Raw genomic sequence first — 23,141 nt, 5'->3', positions numbered from 1 at the left:
TATTTCTCTGCACCCAAATAAAATCCTAACTGAAGCGTATAAACTTTACAAGTGGAAGACACTTATGAAAGTGAGATTTCTACTACTGAAATGACCCAATTGTAATACTAAAAATAGGTTGACAAATAGAAGATGTGGGGCCTCATTTGACCTGCTCATTGCAAAGATGCAGCCTATCTTGGAGAGTCAGGAAAAGAGAAGATAACATAAGCTATAACTTATGCCCCTTCCATCCTTATTCAGTATTGAACAACAGGATTTCTGCAACATCAAGATTCATTTTTAATCATTTCTCCTACAGTTATTTCTTAATTTTTTCACTATTCCATTTTGTTTTCTTTTTCATCTTCTTATTTTGTTCAGCATTTCTGTTCTTCACAGACATGCATAATGGGACTCATTATTTTGAGAGTATTTTGTGGCTAAAGAGAGAAGGTGCAATGTTGAATCAAAGAAGAGGACAAAGTTATTTTCTTGAACTGTCAGAAAGTGACACCTAGAATATTGATCTCACTACATTTGTCTTATTTCAGAATTTGAAAAGCAAGTGTATGGGGTGGGGGGGAAGACTAGAAGTAATGTCCCAAATATAGAGCAATTTTCATTCATGGGAAAGGGGGAGAAGCCACACTATAATTACTTTTCATCATTCACTCTTTGGAATTATTTAGTTTTGTCTTTAGGATGAACATTTCTTGTTTTATATTTTGAAAGATGGAAATAATTAAATGCCCATTGGCAAGAAGTGGCAGAGATTATAAGGTCAAATAAGTCACGGTAATGGCCAGCTGTGCCGCTATCCAAAACTACTTATGGAATCAATACCACACTTTGGGAACCTTAACTCCCACTGATCTGCTCTTTAGTCTCCTGGAAGTTTTTCCTTTCTCCTGTTTAGCTAATCTGGTCGAATACTGTCTGGGCAAATAGTAAGAAGACTGAGAAATGGTGGGTCAAGTTGGAGGTCACCTTCAGGCTGGAGCCTCAAAGACTTCTGTCCAATATTTATTCTTAGCGCTTCTTTGACAACTTGTTTTCATTTCTGAATCTTACTGCTTTCTGATCTTCCTTAAAGTCCAATTCCTCTTACTCCAAGCATTTTGTTATTCTCCCTTCCAAGACCTTTTTCTCTTCAAACGGCATGGCTGCCACCTTGGCATTATAGGCTAATAGCAATATTGGACACAGAATTTGATGTCCTCTTCGACTCACAGCCTTGGTTAATGCCCTTCCACTTTGTTATGGGTCTGGCCATGAGACGCGTTTGGTTAAATGAGACAGTAAAACACTTATTGAAAGAAGAGGCTCAAAAAGGTGCCTGACTTACTGTTTCCTCTCTTGGATGTTTGCCATCACGAACCGAGCATGCCTTCTGGAGGAATGTGTGATGTACATGGAGTAGGAGCCAATTCAGTGCAGCTGAGGCCATGCTATACCAGACAGCAGACACACAAGCAAACCCTGCATGGTGCATTCGAGTTCCAGATCTGCATTTAGCATCTATGTGATTGTATAAGTTAGTTTTCTCTGGGTAAAAAGCAACCCTCAAACTTAGTGGTTTCAGACAACACTTACCTATTTTACCCATGAATCTGTGGGCTAACCCTGTGTTCTGCTGATTTTATGTTCAGCAGGATCTCGATAAGACTTGCTCCTGTATTTGTGGTCAGCTGGAGACTTGGCTCGTGCTGGCCTTACTTACTATGGCAATATATGGGCTAAATGGGACTTCTCCATGTGATCTTTTATCCAGCAGGCTAGTCTGGGCTCATTTACGTGATGATTATGTAACTGCATCAGTAGCAAGTCCTAAGAAATACATACTTTTTATCTGTCCTCCAGCTTTAGTGGCCTAGTGGCCAAGAAGCTGCACTGAAATCCTGAAGGCATGTGGTTCGAGGCCACCAGCTGCTCTGTGAGAGAAGGATGGTCAATCTTCTCCCATGCAATTAACTGCATTTGAAAACCCACTGGAGGGTCAGCTATGGGGTCAGTTCTGAGTCTATGGTAAACAACAACAACAACAACTATCACGTTTGTTCTGTACCTTTGACCCAAACAAGTCATATGACTAAATGCACGCCAGTGTGGAAAAGCAGTACCCAAAACATACAGTCATAGAGAAACATAACAAAGTTGTAACAGAACCACAACAGTGACATGACACAGACTGCGGGGTTGCTAGTCTTACAAATGACCGTTCTGAACTATTCCTAGTCCTGTTCCATGTTTGTGGGATGCTATTCAAGCAGAGTGAGTTTTGGACAGGTGGGAAAGCATCTGAGCTGACTCAGGTCTCTGCTTTTAGAGATCTTGTGGTTTCTAAGGAAGGAAAGCGCCTTCCTGGGCTTTTAGTCTCCCTCCTGGTCTGCAGTTATAGATAGATATCTCTGCCATTGCCAACCTTGAAGCACGGAATGAAGAATGCCTGCAGGACTTAAGATTTTTCCCTTTGCTGTAGGAGAAGCCTTGAACGCTAGGTTGGTTCAAAATGATCACTGCCCTTGCTGGCATGGAGCTCAAACTCTGGAAATATGCCAGAACGGTAGAGGCTAATTTTAATCTCCCTTGCCTTGTGATTTCTGTGGCCTGTGCTCCATTCAGCTCTCATATCATGCAGGGAATTTTTTTCTGGATATTGCTAGAGACGGTAGTAGTTACTGTTGCCTGCAAATGAAGGCAGGAAAAGATGTTGCTTTCATGGGGAAGTATACTGTCTCCCTAGGCATTCTATGGGGCACATACCTGAAAGAACACCAGGATACACTGCCAGGTTACTTCAAGAACTGTTATTCTTAGCAGGTCCCATTCATCTATTTTATCTTCTCCTGGTTGTAGACTTTTTCAGGATACTTGGAAGACTGTTTATGTTGTGGATTAGGACTACTAGGGTTCATCCAAGTTTTTCTTTAATAAAGCTTATAGTTCTTGATTTTAGTCCTAGGTCCATGATCCACCTTGAGTTGGTTTTTGTATATGGAGTGAGGTGTGGATCTTGCTTGAGTCTTTTGCAGATATTTTTCCAATTTTGCCAACACCATTTGCTAAAAAGACTGTTGTTTCCCCACTTAATTGATTTCATCTCCTTGTCAAATATCAGTTGACCATAGATAGATGGGCTGATTTCTGGGTTCTCAATTCTATTCCATTGATCTATGTGTCTGTCATTGTACCAGTACCATGCTGTCTTAACAACCACAGCAGTGTAGTAGGATTTGAAATTGGGGAGTGAGATGCCTCCTACCTTTTTTCTATTTTTAAGGAGTGCTTTGCTTATTTGGGGCTTCTTCCCATTCCAAATGAAACTGGAGATTACCTTTTCCATCTCGTTGAAGAATGGGATTGGTATTTGTATTGGGATTGCATTAAAAGTGTAAATTGCCTTTGGTAGTATTGCCATTTTCACAATATTGAGTCTTCCTATCCATGAGCAAGAGATACTCTTCCACTTCTCAAGGTCTCTTTATTTCTTGTAGCAATTCCACTACTGGGAATATACCCTAAAGAGACCACAAATGACATCCAAGCAGATATATGCACACCCATGTTCATTGTGTTTTTGTTCACAGTAGCAAGGAGTCAGAAACAACCTAAGTGCCCATCAACAAACAAATGGACAGAGAAGCTGTGGTATATTCACACAATGGAATACTATGCTGCATTGAAAAACAAGGAACTCATGCAATATTATTAAAAATGGGTGACTTTGGAGGACATTATGCTGAGTAAAATATCTCAGTCACAAAAGGACAAATACTGCATGGTGCCACTGTTTTAGAAAGTGACATCAGGGTTGGGGTAAAACTGGGAAAAACTGCATCAATTATGTATACTGAATTGAAACAGATGAGGGAGAGAACAGTTTAAAAGTGATATATGATCGCATATTATTATTATCACAGGAATCCAGAATTAAGGTTGCATAGTGAAGTGCATTTGGAGAGGGGTGGGTGAGGGAGACAGGGTCGGGATGGGGGGGAAGTGGATTGTATACCAATGAAGAAGTTTATCTTTTGCTTTTCAAAGAGAGGAGCGAACTAGGGGGAGGGGGGTAAAGAAAAAAGTGCAACAATGAATGAATGAAAATCCAAAATCTCTGTAAATGTTCATTAAAATTAATTTTAAAAAAGAAAAGAAGAAATTGAAAAGTTACTAAAACAGCTTCCAGCCAACAACAACAACAAGAACCATTATTGTAGAATGAAGATGAGGATCCAAGGGAGGAGGGCGGAAGCGGAGGGGTGAGGATGTGCAGGAAGGGGGATTAATCATGAGGTCATACAAGTTGACGAGTGAGGGGGTGAGAGAAATGGGAATGATCTGGTGTGAAAAACAATATATTTTTATTTTGTAAATAAACCTTTCTATAACTATTGTTTTTCTTAAAGTTCATAGAGTTTCCAGAGCCATGTTGTTTAGGAAGTGGATGCCATATAAACTAGCATTGAAAAAAAAAAAAGAAAAGAAAAGAAAGGAAGGAAGGAACGAAGGAAGGAAGGAAAAGGAAAAAAGAAAGAAAGAAAGCTCTTGACCTCCTCCTCCTCTAACTTGACCATCTGAACCTATTGAAATGGTTCCTAAACTTGGAGGACTTTAAAGCTTAGGAGATCCTCGGAGGTGACAATGCTGTTCAACAGCACACTTCCCAGCTGCTTCCCTTCCTACCAGTAAGAATAAAGACTTTGTTAGCTGTCAATCTTCACCCCACATAATAAAGAGAGCACAAGACTTGACACAAGACTCTTGCTCGAGATTTCATATTTAACATTTAGTGTGCATCTTTGAGCAAGCCACTTCATGTCTCCATATTCTAATACTATAAATGTGTCAGGTAGAGAGAGTCACCTCATTCTTAGTACCAAATGAAATAATGAATCTCAAAATGCTATAAAGTATTTCAAATCATTTCAATTTCTCTCACGTACTCACTCAACTCATTGCTATCAACTTGGAACTGACTCGTAGTTAATCCGCCAGTGGATTTTCAGAGGTAGTCAATTGTGTGGAAGGAGATTGCCCATTTTTCTCCCATGGAGCAGCTTGTGGAGTCAAACTACAGGCCTTTGGGTACGCAGCACAACTCCTTACCACTAAGCCATCAGCGCTCCACTCTATTTAGAAATATGAAATTATTCCCTTATGTATTGACTATTGAGAGCCAACTTTGTGTCTTCTGTTAGATCTTAGGGATAATTTAGGGAACAATATAGTTGAGGTTTCTATGCAGGGGGTGGTGGTGGTGGTGGTAGTGTGGAGTATAGGCAATTTCCACCCATGCAATTAACTGCCTCTGAAAAATTACAACAGCCTTTACGTTGTTGTTGTTGTGTGCCCTTGAGTTGTTTTGTACAATAGTTCTGAACCCTGCCCTGTTCTGAGCCAGTCTCACTGACTCCGACACACCTACCCCCATTTACCCCAGTTACTGTGTCACTCCATCTCATCTGGGCTCTTTCTCTCCTACACTGTCCCTTCACCCTTCCGAGTATGATGTCCTTCTCCAAGGACTGGTTCCTTCTGGCTATGTGCCTAAAATATGTAAGCTGGAGCTTCAAAATACTAGCCTTCAAGGAGAAACTTGGTTTTACCCTCTCCAAGACAGACCTGTTTGTTCTCTTGGCAGTTTATGGCAGTTTATGGTGTGTTTAATATTCTTAGTCAACACCACAACCCAAAGACATCAGTTCTTCTGTCATCTTTAATCATGTCCAGCTATCTGATGCATAACAAGTAATTGCAAAGACCATAGCCTGGGGCAGGCAATAGGTATTAAACTGGTATGCAATTAAATAAACTTAATAATAAATAAATAGTTACAAATTATCTAATGAAGGGAAGGAAAAAATATACTGATGAGTTAGAGAATAGCTGCACAGATTACATTGGCATCATGTAAGGTGCACAGGGTCGTGCATGGAGGGAATCTAGACAGGCAGAAATGTGAGGAAATCCACTTTATGGGCTACACTGATCAAAGTATTCGCCATTTCCCATAGATTTATCTGCTTTTTTTGGTTTGGGGTTTTTTTTTATTTTGCTTTTGTTTTTGTTACTTTTCATCCTCAGAATTACTGGGTTTTTGGCTTTATGTGGATGGCAGATGCCTCCTGGAAAAGTGTTAAATGTCATTGAATTACAAAGGGTGCTTTGTTAAGTCAAATGGAGGAGAAATTTAGAAAGCTAAGTGTTTTGAGAAATAAAAATTGATTTCTGAATTTTAAAACTTCCTGTTTGGAGAACTCTGGTGGCTCATGGGGGGCTCTGGTGGCCTGGTCCATGGGGGGCTCTGGTGGCCTGGTCCATGGGGGACTGTGCTACACTACTAACTTAAAGACTGTGCCTCTCTGGCAGTTCAAATCCACCAATGGCTCTGAGGGAGAAAGATGGGCATTCTCCTCCTATTCAATTTTTAGTCTCAGCAAACCAGTGGAGGCAGCTTCAAGTTAGAACAGACTTGAAGACAGTGAGGTTCAGGATTTGTTGTTGTTACTATTATTTTTTAATAAGAGTTTTATGAAGAATCTTAAAACAGAATTTTACCATGAACCAGAAATAGGTAGAAATTCATCTACATGGAAAGAGGAGCATAGGAAATAAGAAGAATGTTGTAGAGGAATGTGTAAGCAGCAGGAATGATTTCTCACTTTTTCTCAACAGATCCCAGGACATGACTATGCCAAGAGAGGGAGACCCAGCAAACCAGAAATAAATATACGACATAGTGTGGTTGCACAGTGAGAAAGCCTGCAGTTATGCTACCTTAAGCCTGAGAATGTTCTAGAGGATAAAGGCCAGAAGAGTAGGTAGGAGAGTTGAAAGAGTTCACTTAAAACCTTATATAGGCAGAAAAGGCAGTGATGATTTTGTAGCAGATGGCTGGCTGCAGGGTGAGCCATGTATGCTAAAGATTGAGCACTGAATGGTTTGGAATTGGGAAAGGAGTGTGTCAGAGATGTATTCTGTCTCCATACTTGTTCCATCTATATACTGAGCAAATTATCCAAGAAGCTGGACTCTATTAAGAGGAATGGTGGAAGACTCATCAATAACCTGTGCTATGCAGACAGACACACAACCTTGCGTGCTGCAACTGAGGAGGATCTGAAGCACTTGTTGCAGAAGATAAAGAAATGCAGCCTTCAGTATGGATTGTATTTCAATACAAAGAAAACAAAGATTTTTATCACTGGACCAAAAGTCAGTATCATGATGGATGGATAGGAGATTGAAAGTGTCAACAGCTTCATCTTGCTTGGATCCACAATTAACATTTTTGGTACGAGCAGCTGGGAAGTAAGAAGATACATTGCACTGGGAAAATCTGCAGTTAGGGACTTTTTCAAATTATTGATGAGTAGTGATGTCTGTTTGAGGACTAAAGTGCACCTGATTCAGGCTATAGTCTTTATGATTACTAGCTGTGCATCTGAGACCTGGACAATGAATAAGGATGACAGAAAAAGAATTGGCACCTTTGAGCTGTGGTGTTGGAGAAGAGCATTGCCAAGAGAACAAACAGATATGTCTTGGAGAGGGTGCAGCCTAAATGCTCTTTAGAGGCAAGAATAAGGAGGTTTTTGCCTCACATACTTTGGACATGTTGCTAGGAGGTGCTATTCCTTGAAGAAAGATATGATGTTGGGAAGGGTTGAGGCTTGGCAAAGTAAAGGAAGACCCTCAGCCAGGTGGATTGACATGGTGACAGCTGCAACGGGCTCTTGTGTGTGGGGATGGTGCAGGACAGAACAGGGTTCAGATGTTTTGTTCATAGGGTCGCTATGAGTCATGCTTGATTCAATGGCACCTAACAGCAACAATAAACAACATTTTCTTATTTCAGACACTCTAATATTCCTGCCTGGGGAGCTTTGGTGACCTAGTGGCAATCCCGAAGGCACACGGTTCGAGTCCATGAGCTGCTCCATGGGAGAAGGATGAGCAATCTCCTCCTGTGTGATTAACTGCCTCTGAAAACTTGCTGGGGGTGGGTGGGTCAGCTATGAGTCGGTTCAGACTCAACAACACACAACAATAGTCCTGCCTAAAGAGCTCTCCTGGTATTGGGAATAGGAAGTTGCGCTGCAATCCAAAGGCAAGTGGTTCAAGTCTACCGGCTGCTCTGAGGGAGAAAGATGGGCAATCTCCTCCATGTGATCCACAGTCTCAGAAAACCCACTGGAGCATCAGCTGTGAGCATCTGGCTTGGCGGCAGTGAGAGAGAACACTCCTGCTTACCATGCTTATCCGTGAGAACTGGCTTCACACCCTCATGTACTAAAGGACTATGGTCTTTTCGAAAATCACCTTCTTTTCCAACCCTACGTTTACATGAAACCCAGTATATAATTTTTTTTATCATGGTAAAGACATAAACTTCTCATCTCTTTAGTGTGAGCAGATGACACAACCTCACTTGCTGAAAGATGACTTGAAACACTTGCTGCAAAAGATCAAAGACTACAGCCTTCAATATGGATTACATCTCAACATTGAGAAAAAAAATCCTTACAATAACAAGAGGTAACATCATGACAGGTGGAGAACACAGTGACATTTTCAGTGATTTTATTTATCTTCATGCTCAACCTGTTTGGTAGCAGCAGTCAAGAAGTCAGAAGAGATGCTGCATCAGGGAAATTAATCTGCTGTCAAGGGCCTCTCCAAAGTTCCAAAGAACATGGGTGCCGGTCTAAAGACTAAGGTGTGCCTGATCCAGACCTGGACATCTTTAATTGTATTTGACGGATCTGAAAGTTGAACAACGAATAAGGAAGACCCAAAAAGAATTGATGTCTTTGGAATGTAGTGTTGGCAAAGAGTATTGAATATCCCACAGATTGCCAGAACAAGCAAATCTATCTCGAAGGAAGTGCAACCAGTCCAAAGGTGGGGAAACTTTGTCTCACTTACTTTGGGCATGTTTTCAAGAGGAACCTGAAGAGAGACATCATTCTGGAACAAGGAGAAGAATGGCAAAAGAGAGAAAGATCCTCAATGAGATGGATGGATGTAGGGACGGTCACAATGGGCTTGAATATGACAGAGGTCATGAGGATGGTGCAGGATGAGATCTGTTGGTCGTAGGGTCACTACGAGTCATAGTCAACTGGACGGCATACAACAACAATACTTAATGACTTACTTCCATGGAATACAGTGGTAAAGGGGAGAAAGAAGTAATTTCTCAGTGGAATAATCTGATAAACACTGACTTAGCCAGATCATCAAGGTTAGCATAATGTGTGATAAATAATGTTGGATGATTATGGTAATGTTGGATAATGGATAATGTTGCTTGATATGTGTTAGAAATATTATTTTACCTCCACTGTTTTCTTCATTGAACAAAATCTCTGAATAATACTCTTCATAACTTGCTGGATCATCCAAAACAAGGACAAAACAAATTGTCACAATCTAAAAAGACAAGACAGCTAAATATGTCACCCAAAAAGAGATCTTGAAACAAAAGAAGACATTAGGGAAAACCTAGTGAAATATCAATAAAATTATTTTTAAAGAAAAGGGCAATGATGATGATGATGATGTCTATTATCTGGTGAAGGTGCAAACTTGGGAGAAATAATGCTTCTTAAGTAAATTTACACTGAATATTCTCAGAGCCTGTGTGGTCTAGATGTGACAAAATATAACATTAAAAACTCCAACAAAGTTAGTAGCCAAAAGTAATGAAAAGAAAAGGGAAATCAAGCTTCACTTATTTAGAAGAAAATTAAAAGCTATTCATTCCATAATTTATCCCAGTATTTAAATATTTACCCTTGTCTCTAGTTTTGCTAAAACTTGTAGTTTTTCTACATCCTTTCATTCTTTAAACTCCTTATTTTCTGTTCCCTACTGGAGAAGAGTATTGAATATACCATGGACTTCCAAGAGAACAAACAGGTCTATCATAGAGAGGGTTAAACCAGGTTGCTCCTTGGAGGCAATGATGGTGAAACATCATCTCACATACTTTGGGCATGTTGCCAGAAGAGGTCAATCTTTGAAGGAGGACATCAAGCTTGGAAGGGTAGAAGGCCAGCACTAGAGGAAGACCCTCAATGAGATGGATGGATTGACCCAGTGACTCTGGCAATGGAGTCAGGTGTATCAGAGATAGTGAGGTTGGCTCAGGATAGGACAGATTTCAGGGCTGTTGTTCACAAGGTCACTATGAGTCGTAGCTGACTTGCTGACACATAACAACAGCAGGTGGCCTAGTGGGTACAGAGTTATGCTGCCAACCCAAAGACAGATGGTTCAAATCCACCAGCTGCTTTGAGGGAGAAAGAGGGCAGTCTTCTCCTGTGCAGTTTATAGCCTCTGAAAACACCTTGGATGGTTTGCTTCGACTGAATGACAATGGGTTGAGATGACTGCTACTCTTTATGAAACCAAATCACGCTTGGTTTGCCTGTCTTTTTGATCTCTTGTTCTTTTCCTCCTGCTTCTTCTGAACTTTCTCTACCTACTGTCCAATTTCAGACATAACGAAATTCGGGAACCTTACCCTGCTTCCTTCAGCCCCACTCCAAAGACCTATCTCCTCAGAGGACAAGAAGCTTGGACGTCAAGGACAAATTTCTCTTCAGGAGGAAGTAGAGACGGAAATGACAGAATACCAGTGGTGTGGTGGTTTAGAGTGCTTGACTCTTTACTGAAAGGTCGGAGGTTTGAACCCATCAGTAACTCTGAGGGAGAAAGCTGTCCTGTGTGCATCCATAAATACTTATAGCCACAGAAATCTCATGGGCTAGTTCCATTCTGTCTTACAAAGTAAGTGAGTTGAAATCAACTTGAAGACAGTGGGTTTTTATTAAAGAAGGAAATGAAAGAAGATTAAGAAGTTAATGTAAACTGTTCTCATCAAAGGTGTAAATATTTGGTGTCATTGTACAAATCAGCATTAGAGGAAACTGTAACAGGAATGACAAGAATATGCATAAGAGGAATCAAATAACTTGAGTTGATGTCCTAGTTTTTCCAGTGCTGTCCTGCCTGTCTTATCTCACTGACAGAGCTTCCTGGATTCCCTTTTCTCCATGCATCATTCCCTGCACTTATAGCAAGCTCCCTACAATCTGGAGGAACCTAACTCTTGGATCTTAGAAGTTGTGGTATTGTCAAGTGATAATTCTTTTATTTTCTTCAGTGTCTTCTTTGTTCAAGACCATTGCAGTGCTGAGTCTATTGCTTAAAACGCCTTTCTTAGTCCATTTTCCTTGTTCCTGTCACATGGATGTGCAGGATCATATAAATAGGATGTGTCACATTATCCACAAGAGGATTGGTAGTCTCACCATTAAATTCAGCAGCAGAAATTGGGAATCTCAGTGCCAACAAGGAAGAAGCAGTAATGTGAGTCCATAGAGCCAGACATTCCTGTGCCATTCAGATTGGGATCTATGGAAGAAGCAGCCTCAGCAAGACTAGAGCTAAATCCAAAACAAAGGCTTTGTCCAGGTTTGCTGTAGGACTAAAGAAAGATGTTAGGATAATTGGCAGGACCAAGGGAACTTTGTGACACTGACCTAAGCAATGAGACTGAAGGTCAAAGGACATGTGACCATACTTGAAAAGCTGCCTGGACTGACTGAGGGATTGTATCCTGCTGCCAATCTGAACTATTTAACTTTCCTAAAAAAACCCTTAACCATAAGTATGGTTCTGTGTGGTCTGTGAACCATTGCATGGATTTTGGACCAATTAGAGCAGTAGGATTAGTGTTGGAATCAGTTGAAGGAGATGCAGGAGCACTGGGGTGGGGAGTGGAGGGAATATCTGACCGTATAGGAATTAGTTTTATACGGTGAATGCTGTTGATGGGGACAGTTCCCCTTCATAGTTAGTAGAAGTCAGACATGGCCATTCTCATGCTGCCATTATTCTTTTTACAATCTTTCTTTACTTTGACAAATATCTATTGAAGACACCATAGGCAACATCAGTCACACCATTTAAAAGGTCAACTATATACTCTAAGAATTTGGTTCATGTTGAACTGTTTCAGGAGATAGCATGATCACATTCCAGGTTGGAGGGAAAAGTACAAACTGCATTGAAGGAATTGGCATAAAACAAGGTTCTGTTCATTGAGAGAAGACCAATTGAGATATTTCCATAAATGGATGCAATGCTGAAAGGGCTCACTCATCTATGTCACAAAATTTAGAAGACAGCTGTTTGGCCAACTGGCAGGAAGAAATAAAAATCTCTGCTCATGAGAGAGAAAAGTGAGCCAACAGAAGGTGGAAATTAATGAATAATATTAATATCACCTGCAAGTAAAACTCTGTGCAGATAATTTAAAAATGATTGCAGCAGTTTATCAAGAATCACAGAATGATAATCCAAATGAATTCATGTTCTAAGTCCCCAAGTTAAAGCGTAGTTTGTTGCACAGCAATTGCTATTAGAATTTTCAAGCCTAGAATTCAGCAAGTCTATTATCGTTCTTAACTGGATCTCTAGGAATCCACCTCTAACCAGGAAATAAACAAAACAATAAAACACTTAGTGTCCAATGTATTTTATTGATGATCTGTTTTCTACTTTTACTTTACCATGTAACCTCCTATTATTATTATAATAATGTAACCTCTTATATTATTATAAAAGCTCTGACAGGCTGTGGTTGAAATCTACTTAGCACACTATCTCTGAGATAAATCTATTTACTTATTTTCATTCTTAGCTAAGATTTCGATAACTAGGGCTTTTGTGGTTCGTTAGGAAAAATTATGAAATAAGATATGTCTATCTCCTCTCCTTTGAGAACCTCTATCATTGAAGATAACCAGCAACCATTTATTTTCTTTAGATTCCTAGAACATTTCCTCTGGAACATCCAGGGTTTCATTTATAAAAGCTTACTTGCTCAATGTCTCACCAGATCAAAACTCTGCTCTCTGCTTTTCAAAGTAGTGTCCAGTTATGTAACAGATGAATCCTAGAGTCATAGACTGAATTATGCCATAAAAAAAAATATATGTTAAGCCCTAACCCTGGAAACTGTTACAGTGATCTTGTTTAGATGTAAGATCTTTTAAGTTCTTTTCAATACGTGAGACTGTATTGAAGTAGGGTGGGCCCTAGGTCAGTATAACTGGCATTCTTCTAAAATGAGAAGGGACACAGAGAAACAGAGGCTCAGAGGGAAGAAAAACAAATGAGAGTGGAAGCCTAGATTGGAGTCTGTAAGTCAAGGAATGTCAAGGAATGTCAGGAACCACCAGAAGCCAGGAAGAGACAAGACAGAGTCTTTCCCTAGAGCCATCAGGGAGAGAATGCGATTGTTTAGTTGCATTCAAGTTGACTATGACTCACAGTGACCATAGGAGCCACAGATATGAACCCTGCCCAGTCTGTGCCATCTTCATCATCTTTGATACACTGGAGCCCTTTGCTGAAGTCATTGTGCCAACCCATTTCAGTGAGGGTCTTCCCTGCTTTTGCTGACCTTTCACCTTTCCTAGCATGATGTCCCTTTCTAAGTAATAGCTTCTCCTAGCAACATGCCCAAAGTATGTGAGACAAATCGTCTCCATCCTTGCCTTCATCAGCACTCGGACTGCTCCTTCTCCAAGACATTTCTGTATGGTATTTGATTGTCCATGGGATATTTAATACTCTTAAACAGCAACAACTCTATACCATAACTCAAAGACATTGATTTTTCTTCTATCTTCTTGATTTACTGCCCAGCTTTCAGATTCAGAACAAGTGATTGAAAAGATCACTTTGGTCCTTACACCAACATCATTGCTCTTCAAAACTTTGAAGAGATCTTGGACAACAAATTTTCCCAATGCAATATATCTTTTGATTTCTTGACTGATGATTCCAAGAGTATTGATTGTGGAGAATATTCAGGTTGATACTTTGATTTTAAGCTTCTAGTCTCTAGAATTGTGAGACAATGGATGCCTGTTGTTTTCAGTTATCCTGTTTGTAACACTTTGCTATGACAGGTTTGGGAAAGTAAGACACCTTTTAGGATGAGACAAGCCATCAAAAAGTCTGTCCTAACTGGCTTAGGCAAAGGGGAAATGTGCTGGTTTTTGTTACTGAGAGGCATCTTGTTGGAGGCCTATTTTCAATTAGATTTTTGTCTTATTTTTTTTCTCCATCAGTGAGTTCTTTTTCTTTGAATTGTCTCGCTTATAGGTAGGTTCTCTCCTATGGTGTCAGAATGACTGTTGGGAGCCCTAGACGTGTTTCCTGTTGAACAACTGCTTAAGGAGATGTTTCCCATTCTCAGTCTTCCAGCAAAGGCCCAGCTGCCATTTTTCATTGGACTGTCTTGTTCTGTCTGTACCTCATGGGTCACATGTTCTGTCTGAACCAATCTCTTTCTCCAGGGGAAGGGAAAACCCTAACTGGCCTAACTAGGTAGCCAGCTAACGTCTAAGAACTAGGCTAAGCAGGATGTTGAGTTTAGCATCACGCAGTTATATGAATTGAGAGCAATCAGCAATCAGGGTTCCCAAAGGCAGATCATATGCTGCTACTAGAAAGGAGAAAAGATGTTGGGCATGCAAAGCAGCAATTTCCATGTGATTGGCCTGCCTGGGGGGGAGCTTTTAAAAAAATACTAGTGCCCGGGTATCACCTTCAGAAATAGTGATTGATTCTGTCTGAGGTCTGGCTAAGACTTCAGTATTATGTGGTGGTTTTGGTTGGTTGGTTGTTTTTTTCTATCCAATAGGCCTTTTATTTTTTGTTCTTATTTATTTCCAATGGAAAAAATAAATCTACTAATAGACTGAATAGAAGTTTTAAGACACACTTTTTTTTTCTCCTTGAGGATTCTAGAGTCAGTATTATGTTTTAAAAGCCCAAGTGATTCTAAGGAGCAGTTAAGGCAGAGAATCTTAACAATTGGAATATCAATAGCTACTACAGTCTTCACCTTGAGGATGTCATGAAGCACCATGGGTCAATTTAAAGGCTCGCATCTCTCTGGGTGAAATTTCAGACACCCAAGAGAGCTCAGGAGTCAGTGCATTGAATTTGTGGGGGAGGCTTGGGTAGGCAGGCAGCAAGGTCCCAGGGCCCCCGATCTCAATACAATGAACATTCACTTGCTAAGTTTTCGAATCAGCACTGATGACAACTTTTAAAATGAGAAGTTAAGAATTTATTGTTGTTGTTCCAAAAAGTCAAAGAATGCCCCCAAATACAGAGGGAAAGGCATAGAAATTTAGCTACCCTCAACTTCTGGACACTGGGCCACAAGGTCAAAGTCACTGGCCACAAGGTCCAGTTTGGAGGTCCTCAGGGACTGCTGGCCTCATTTGGCCTGTTGAGCCCACTCCAGGCACCTCTCCACCCCACAAGTTTTGCCTACATTTGCTTGCAGCAGTGTTTTCCCCCAGCTGGATGGAGAAGGTGGTTTCTTCTCAGTTTCATGGTGAGGAAAAGTTCTGGCCAATCACAAGACGTCAGCTGGAGGATACAAGCATGGGCATGAGTTGGCAAAATGGGATTCTGGAGCTGCAGAAGACTTAACTCTCCCCTCACTCAGATGCCCCAGAAAGCCTTGGTCAGGTGGTTACTGGTTCACCCAGAGCCTTGTGCCTGCTCAGTCTGGGATCTGGTCCTTGGACAAACCACATTCTGTGGCTCCTGTCAGAATTTGTCGTTTCAGAGAAGCCACGGAGAAGTGAATCTTGCCAGAGAGGCGATGTGGTTCAGTAGGCGACGCAGTGGACCTGAAATCCCAACTCTGATGCCTCCATGTCTGTCTAGCCTCCCTGAAGTTCCCTCTCTTCATCTGTTAAATAGGGCACTAGATGTGCTGAGAACCTGGACTATGGGAATTCTGAGATAAGATAAAGCAAGGAAGGGCCACGGGTCTGCTTTTCTTTGTTCACAACTAGTGATTTGAAGTCAATGAGGTGTTGATCCGAGAAACAAACAAATAAAGCAAAAAAAAAGAAAGAAAGAAAAAGAAAAAATTCCTCAAATCATACAAGGAAAACAAACAGAAAAGCCTACCAGGAGTGGAAGCCCTGTGCACCTCCGTGTGCCAGCAGCCGGAGCTGCCAAGCTGAGTACCCACACCTCCCACCCTGCGCTTAGATCCTGCACTAAACAAGATGTTCTTCAGCCTCGCGCATGTGAAGGCCTAGTCGCTTCTCTGCTCCTCGCTACGCTCTCTCCTCCTCCTTCTCCACCTCTCCCTTCACCTTCCTCTCTCCCCTCCCCCTCCCTTCCTCTGGGGTTTACAGATCACACAAGTCCCCATGACGTTCCAGGCTTAGTGCCAAGTGCGAGGGCCTGGATTCATCTGTGGGTGGATTTGAAGGCTCTTCCTTAGCGGCGTCTCCTGGGGGGCAGATGTGGAAATAAACAAACAGCCACAATTCAGCACCCCAAGGGCTCCCTCGGAAATGAGCACAGGCTGTGTGCGAAGTCCCCAGTACCCTTGGACTCAGGGGATACCACGCAGGCTGCTCTCGCCTGGGGAACAGATTGCAGGTGGCGGGAGGCGGTGGGGGGCACGATTCTATGCCTGCTCTCCCCCACCAGTGCTGACAGGGCCGCAGTGAGTCAGGAATCCCGCCTCCAGCCTGCCACACCGACGAATCACCGCCACCAACTCACTGCCGCAGAGCCTCGCCGCCCGCGCCCTGCGCCCTGCTCTCTGCGCCCCAGACCCTGCGCGCCGACCCTCCATCTCGGCCCGCGCCCTGTTCACTCGAGGTTCCCTGGGGGCACCCGCTCCCCGAGCGCACCCGCAGTCACGAGTGGTGTTGGTCGAGGGAGAGCAAGGGGGTGGACGGCCCTTATGAAGGGGGGAGCTGTCGCCAAGCGTCAGGGTCTCTTTTCCAGGGACTGTTGTTGCTGTAAGTAGAGAAACAGAAACAGCACGATGACTCAGGATTCTTAAAGCACCGGAAACCCAGCAGTGCAAACGGAGCTCGTGTTCTGCAGGAGAAGTGGGAGGCAAGGTGTCTCAGGGAGTCTCTACCCTCATACACGGCTCTCCTGCCCAAAAGCTTAGCTTGATTGTCTGTGGGAGCACAGAAATGTTACAGTCCATAGCTCTGAAAATGCCAGACTGTGTACCAGAATGAATTCACACCAAGCAAGGAACTGACCCAAAGCAAGTAAGACCTCACAGCCTTGTGCAGTCTCACAATAATGGCTCTGCTGGGAGCAGGGCGCGTTTTCCAACCTTGCAGGCTTTTCCACTGACCTTTCGGGGAGGAAAGGCCAGAGGAGGTTGATTTGAAAGGCAGAGAAGTAATGACAGCTACGATCATTTCAGCTATAATACCACTCAGGAGTCCTGAGCGACTGGGGAATTCTGCCACCCTCCTCCCTCCCAAGTTATTACAAGAACCAGTTGCACTAGAGTCCGTTTCAACTCATCGCTACCTGGTGAGTGTGAGAGCAGAACTAGCTCTACCAGGCTGATTTTTCTGAAGCAGATCATTGGCTTTACCTTTAAGCACCTTTCCACTCTTGGTTATTAGTCAAACATGTTAACCAACTGCCTCATCCTGAGTCACTGCTTATTATTACGGAATCCATTCTGACTCATGTTATCCCTGCTGGTTTTATGTGCCATGAAGGCAACTATGACTCACAGGGACCCTACAAACAACAGAGCTAAACCTCACGGTCCTGTTGCAGCATCCTTACCATCTCGATACTCTCAAGGCCATTGTTACAGTCACCATGCCAGCCCATCTTGTTCAGGGTCCTTTTCTCTTTCTCTGACCCTCCAGGTTTCACAGCGTGATGTCTGTTTTCCAAAGGACTGGTCCCTCCTCACAATACGCACAAAGCTTGGGAGACAAAGTTTCACTCTCATCGTCTTTAAGCAGCATCCTAGTTGCACTTCCTCCTGGATGAACTTGTTTGGTTTTTTGGCAGTCCATTCCCTGCTCTTCTCCCACACTTCTCCTGGTGCACAGCAAGTCTGTAGGATAGAGTGCAACCCTCCCTTAGAGTTCCTATAGCTGTAAATCTTTACAGGATTTGGCTGCAACACCTTTCTTCTTCCTAATGACTAGTGGGTTGAAACCAAGGATCTTCACTAACTAGTGGTTAATGGTCATGAATAGCACATTCTTGAGTCTCTGAAATGAGCGAGCTACCCCAGGCTTCTAGCAAGATAGGCAAGTGCATTGTTTTGGCAAAGTGTGACTTGGAATCTAAGCTCTTCAAGGGACCCCATTGAGGGTTGTTGTGTACCTGTTGCAGACCAAGGGTAAAGTATATTAATAAGTATTAATAACAAGACAGAATACTGAGAATGAACAAGTAAAAAGAGGTAAAACAGGAGGAGAAGAGTTCTCAAACAACTGAAGCGCTGGGCCCCGCTTCCCTGTACCTTTATTGAAAATTTCCAGGGAGCAAGTCACAAAGAGGAGTCTATGTAAACGAAGCTAAGCTCATTCTATTGAAAGCCTTATGCCTGACTCAGGAGGGGAGGGGTTAGCAAATATAATACAAGAATCATTAAGTAGACACTTAAGGTTTGCCTTAGTGCCTACCCCTGTAATCATTCAAGGTTTGCCTTAGTCCTTCAGGGTGAATTCCAGATTGTATCCACACTTCCATCATATCCTGATATAGCATTTGGTTTATTGTATTTAGTATGAAATTTGGCTTCCCACATGTACCATTGAGTGGAACCGACCCAGAGCTGACCCTAAAGTGAGTTTTCAGAGACTGTCAGTCAATCACTCTGAAGGAGACTGCCCATCCTTCTCCGGTAGAGCAGCTGGTAGATCCCAACTGCATGCCTTAAAGATTGCAGTGCACCTTCTTACCACGAGGCCACCAGAGCTCTTAAGGGACACTAGGATGCACAATTTGTTTCTCTGGTCCAAACTAGAGTACTTGCAGATGAGGAAGTGATAATCTGTTTGTCACATGGTAGCATGAACATACGTCAGATCTTACTCCCATCTGTTCAGGACCCTCCAATGTCTTCTCATCCAGAGCCATTAACAAGCCTAGGAAACCCTCCTGGATTGAGATAGGGCTTCTGCGCCCTCTGACCTCCTCACTCTCCAATCTCCATGTCTCTCTTCCCCCTTCTGCTTCATCCTCTTCAAAGCCCTCTGTTCCCTGAACACATCCTTATTCTTAACTCAGGGTCTTCACATGTGTGGATTTTGCCACCTAGATCCTCTTCTAGCTGATACATACGTATTTCCTTAACTCTGCTCAGAAGACCAAAGCAGAAGAGCATCTCAACCCCAGCTCCCTCATGCTGTCCCTGGGACCTGCCTTCTTGTTTCTATTTTCTCTTTAATGCTTATTACCTCTCTATTGCTTGTCTCTCCTGAGTTTGCTAAGGATAATAATGTTGTCCTGATTCTGAGGCTCCGTCTAACATACTTTGGACATGTTGCAAGGAGGGACAGGTCCTTGAAGAGGGACATCATACTTGGTAGGGTGGAGGGACAGCGCAGAAGGGGAAGGCCCCCTATGAGGTAGATTGATTCAGTGATTGGGGTAATTAGGATGGGTGTGTCAGAGACGGTGCGATTGGCACAAGACAGAGCAGAGTTTAGGGCTGTTGTACATAGTAGGGTTGCTATGAGTCACAAGCGACTCGATGGCACATAACAACAACAACATGTTCTAGTCTACTCCATATACCTAGAACATTAGTCAAAATAATGAGGTCATGGTGGGCTAAGGAACTGGACTAATTCCACAAAGCCTAGTCATGGGACAGTCAGGAGTTGAACACTGGTCATCTACACCGGTGACCTAGGATGTTACTCTTACACTTAAGCTGTTTAATCATGTTGAGTGATGCCCCTAAGAAAGATAGACATCTGCTCATCTTCCATAAATTTCCAAATGCTCCTTATCCTGTTGTTAGGTGGCACGAGAGGGTTCTGACGCTTTGTGATCTCATGAACACTAAAACCAAACATTACCTAGTCTTGTAGCAGCCTTTAAGCAGGATATTTGTCCATTTTGGAGCCACTGTGTCAATCCACCTCCCTGTGGAGTTTACACAGACCCTCTACTTCACTAAACAGGACATTCTTCTCCAGCAGTAGCCCCTCCTTATAGTGGATCTGAAGAAAGAGAATTGAAATCTTGCTATCCTTTTTACTTTACTCAATGATGTCATTATAAAAGCAGCTTATAAATGGAGAGTGTTCCGACAGATGTTGTGAGATTTTGGATGCACCAACTTCAGGTCTTTGCTGATGCAGTTTATAAACTGCAGGCAGGATAAGCCATGAGAGCTTGGAATTCTGAAGTTGCCTTTGGAAGAATGAGTCCTGTCAATTAAATCCAATTGTTGCTGTTGTTATGTGCTGAGTATGACTCATAGAAACCCTGCGAACAACAGATCTGAACCCTGCCCTATCATGTACCATCTTCATGATCTCTGACATCCTTGAGCCCATTACTGCAGTCACTGTGTCCCACCACCTTGTTAAGGGTCTTCATTTCTTTCATTGGTCTTTCCAAGCATGATGTCCCTCTCCAGGGACTAGCCCCTTCTAGCAACATGCACAATGTGTGAGACAATGCTTTGCCATTCTTCCCTCTGAAGAGCACTCTGGCTGCACATCCTCTAAGAAAGGAAAAGCTGTTTGTTCTTTTGTCAGTCCTTGGGATGTTCAGTATACTTCTCCAATACTATGACTCAAAGGCAACAATACTTTGTCTCTCATCCTTATTCATTGCCCAGCTCTCAGATGCATAGCAAGTGATTGGAAAGATGATGGTCTGAATCAGGCACACCTTCATCTTTAAACTGACATGATTGCTCCTCAATACTTTGGAGAAGTTGCTAACAACAGACTTTCCCAATGCAATAAGTCTTTTAACTTCTTGACTTCTGGTTCCAAGGATGTTCATTGTGGATGAAAGTAAGATGAAGTAGTTAACAATTTCAATATGTTCTCCATCTTCCTGATATCGTCTATGAACCCAGTGGTGAGGATTCTTGTCTTCTTGATGTTAAGATATAATCCATATTGAAAGCTATAGGCTTTGCTCTTCTGAAGTATTTCAGATCCTCCTTATTTCAGTGACAAGGTTCTGTACTGAGGTGTTGGCTAGATATTGACTATGGGTGAAAATCATTTTGGCAAAGATAAGACTTTTAAGCAATTCAATTTTTTTTAGAAAATGTTTATTATTTTAGAAAATTTAATTATTTTATCATTTTAAACGAAATTATTTCTATTTAATTAGTGAACGCTGAAGGTGAGTTTCTTGTACATAATGTTGTTTGACTCAGAGCTAAGAAATTAAATTTTATAGAATACAGTATACACATTTTTAAAAGCCATACCAACTAGTTGCTTTTCTTGGTAATTATTTTTCTTTTTTATAACTTCGAATATTGGGAAAAAATGTTCAAAAATTTCAGGGTTAGTAGAATTACCAGAATTGATGTTGTTGTTGTTGTTGTTGTTGTTGTTGTTGTTATGTACCATCAAGTCACCTGCAAATCATAGTGACCCTGTGCTCAATAGCTTTGATCTCTGCCCTATCTTGAGCCAATCTCATTGTCTCTGACACACTTACCTGGTTACTCCAGACACTGTGTCAGTCCATCTCATCCGGGGCTTTCCTCTCCTGCACTGTCCTTTCATCCTTTCAAGCGTGATGTCTTTGTCTCCAAGGGACAGCTTAGTTTCACCCTTTCCAGGAAAGACCTGTATGCTCTCTTAGCAGTCCATGGTACGTTCAGTACTCTTCTCTAGCACTGCAAGCCAAAGGCATCCTTAGTCATTGTCCAGCTCTCTGATGTATAGCAAATAATTGTGAAGACTATGGCTTGGATCAGGCATACCTTAGTCTCTAGACTGACATTATTATTGCTTTTCAGCATTCTGGAGAGGTCCCTGACACCAGACTTTCCTAATTCAATTAATCTTTTTATTTTCAGACTGTTGGTGTCAAGAGTGTTGTTTGTGGAACAAAGCAAGCTGAAATTATTAACAATCTCAACCTCTTCTCCTTCTACCATGATGCTGCTAATTGGCCCAGTGGTAAGAATCTTTGTTTCCTTGATGTTGAGCTTCAATCCATACACGAGGATTGCAGTCCGTGACCTTCTGCAGCAAACACCTCAGGTTCTCATCAGTTTCAGCAAGCAAAGCTTTATTATCTGTGTGTTGCAGGTTGTTAATGAGTCTTCCTCCAATCCTGATGCCACATTCCTCTTCAAAGAGCCCCGCCTTCTGAATGATCTGTTTCACATATAGATTGAAAAGGTAAGGAGGTAGGATGTATCCCTTACATATGCCTTTCCTGATTTGATCCATGTAGTATTTCCTTATTCTGTCCTCACAGCTGCCTCCTGGTCCGAGTATAGGTTTTGCATAAGCACAATCAAACGTTCTGGGATTCCCATTCTTCTCAGAGTTAGCCACAGATTGTTGTGATCCATACAGTCAAATGCCTTTGCATAGTCAATACAAAAACACAGATAAACATTCCTCTGATTCTCTTCTGCTTTCAGCCAAGATCCATCTAATGATGGTTATGATGTCCCTGGTCCCACAGCCTCCTCTAAACCCAGCTTGCACATCTGAAAGTTTTCTGTGGCTGTATTGTTCTAGGCATAACTGGATACTCTTCGGCACAATCTTTCTTGCTTGGAATATTAGTGATATTGTTCAATAAATTCTACATTTTGTTGGATCACCTGTTTTTGGAAGTAAATGAAGAAAGAGAAATTTTCAGCCTTGGAATCTTGACTTGTGTTTGGGTTACTCTACATCCAAACTCTGGGCAACCATGTTTGTACTGTAAGTTCTCATTTGAGAGCATTTGTATGAGGGTCAGCTGAGTTAGTGTAGACTAGCATACTGTGTGGATGCTAGGATATTTAATGTCCAGTGTAAACCAATTCCTAGATTATGAAAGCATTCTGGTCCTAAATCTGTCCTTAGTAAAATATATATATATATATATATGAACAGGATATGGCATATCTCTTCTGTCAGTGAGCCAAATGTATATCTTAGAATAGAGTACACATTTCTATGCCCCCAGAAATGTATATCTTAGAATACAGTAGACATTTCTATGCCAAAAAAATTAAGAAACACTTTCAGATACTTTTGCTAAAACATCTGTAACATAGTGATAACAATATAATTTTTTGGTAAGTAGTACCCATAGCACAA

General features: G+C 41.9%; 1 pseudogene; it reads right to left on the bottom strand.

Annotated features, from left to right (window-relative positions):
* Positions 1–17,658, bottom strand: part of LOC102873948 — a 64,926-nt pseudogene extending 47,268 nt beyond the window's left edge.
* Positions 17,659–23,141: the final 5,483 nt, after the last annotated feature.

The sequence above is a fragment of the Elephantulus edwardii genome, unplaced genomic scaffold, assembly GCF_000299155.1.
Source record: "Elephantulus edwardii isolate Elephantulus edwardi_28Jun2011 unplaced genomic scaffold, EleEdw1.0 scaffold00138, whole genome shotgun sequence".
Lineage (NCBI taxonomy): Eukaryota > Metazoa > Chordata > Mammalia > Macroscelidea > Macroscelididae > Elephantulus > Elephantulus edwardii.
Note: the sequence above shows the minus strand (reverse complement) of the source record. Positions and strands in the feature narration are given on the sequence as shown.